Consider the following 1,944-nt stretch of genomic DNA (forward strand, 5'->3'; position numbering starts at 1 on the left):
GCGTTTACTCTTGAGATATACGGTGTTGCCGAGCCTCGCCAACCTATCCATACGAACGTCTACATCCCATTCCTCCCTACGTTCCTCTCTCCCGCTCCCTTCCCCCCTCCTCCTCCCACTCTCCCGCTATCTTCCCCCCTCCACGTTCGATTGTGTTCGTTAGTTCTGGCGACTCATGTGACTTCGGCTTTAAACGTCAAGAGTAAACGCTTTTACTAACACCATTTGGCAATGCTTAGTATGACCAAAAATTAGCGGAAGGTGTCTTGTACACAGTGTCAAAGTACCATTCCGATCAATTCATTAGTTTGAAAGATATTCGCGAAAAACAATGACTCAATTTCCGTGAAATGCGTGTAGGCCTACAGCAGAAGCCATATCAGTTCGTGACACTCTTGAGAGAATAATTTTGTCTCTCCAGATGGACCTATCGAATGGCAGGACAGAATGATCCACTGATGCATTCATTCACCACGAAAGAAATGGGCGCACCAATTGGTACCATATTATCACATTTACTCTATTTAGTCTTTGGGGACCGCCCACCCCTAGATTTAAGAAATATTCGAAAAAAAAATCTTTTTATTTCATACATACGCACTAGACACCTTGTTCTATAGTCTATACGGTGGTAAAACATTTCTATAGCAGTGCCATTTTTAAAGGGATTTAAAGGGCCCGCGCTCCACCCTCCCCCAGGGCAGCCAGTTTACACACGTTTTGACCATAAAAGCGCTTTTTTTTTTTTTTTTTTTTTTACAGCCTTGAGCACAGCTGGCTCGCTCATCCCACTAAACAGTGACTCATTTCCTGACTTTTTTTCTTTCACAAAAACAGCTACTCGAGCATAGTGAAAGAGCAAGTCTTGCGGGAATGAAGAGTAAGGTCACGTTTAATTGTTTCAATATTTTCACACTGAACAAGTTCAGTAGGCAATGCATTCCATAAGTCAACACACCTCAAACTAAAGAATAACTTATGAATCTCCAGCTGGGTTCTAGAATGAGTAATTTCAAAATCATGACCCCTTATGCAACTCAACAAGGGAAGAGGAAAGAGATCTTGAAATTGACAAGTGACCATGAAGAATTTGTCAATATTTAATAATATTGTGCCTGAGTAAGCTCCCCTGAACTGAGTACAAGTTCAGGTTTTTTAGGCGCTGGGAATATTTCAAGCCTTCCATCTTACGAAATATATATATATATATATATATATATATATATATATATATATATATATATATATATATATATATATATATATATATATATATATATATATATATATATATATATATATATATATATATATATATATATATATATATATATATATATATATATATATATATATATATATATATATATATATATATATATATATATATATATATATATATATATATATATATATATATATATATATATATATATATCCTGGTTTCTCCCCTTAGGGATACCAGTGTCTCTGCCCACGTGACCTAGCTGGTTGGGATGAAGCTTGCAACCCCTCCCTTTAGAAAAAATAAATAAATAAAATAAAAGTCCACAGCCGCCACCAGAGTTAGAGGTAGAAGTCGTGTTCAAGGCTCTAGGCATGGGCGAGCCTCTAGCCATGACCCCTGATCTGCTTTAGTTGGGGTTGTCCGACCTTGCTAAATTCGATCCTGTCGTGATGCATTTATTGTCCTGGACAACTTTAATGCTGGCAATGGCACTCAGGGAACCTGCAACGAGCTATGTGTTGGTCCCCATGGCTCTGGTACCAGGAACGACAACAGCTCTTTCCTTTTGAATCTTGCAAAATCCAGAAGGTTGAGAATTGTCTGCAATACTGAGAATACGAATCTTGTTTTTGGCGATGATGCATTAATCTTTGCTGAGTCACTTCCTGGCCCAAGACCAAGGTTCAGGTGTTTGGAGGCCTACTGGATGAAACATT

This window comes from Portunus trituberculatus, chromosome 43, assembly GCF_017591435.1.
Source record: "Portunus trituberculatus isolate SZX2019 chromosome 43, ASM1759143v1, whole genome shotgun sequence".
Taxonomy (NCBI): Eukaryota; Metazoa; Arthropoda; class Malacostraca; order Decapoda; family Portunidae; genus Portunus; species Portunus trituberculatus.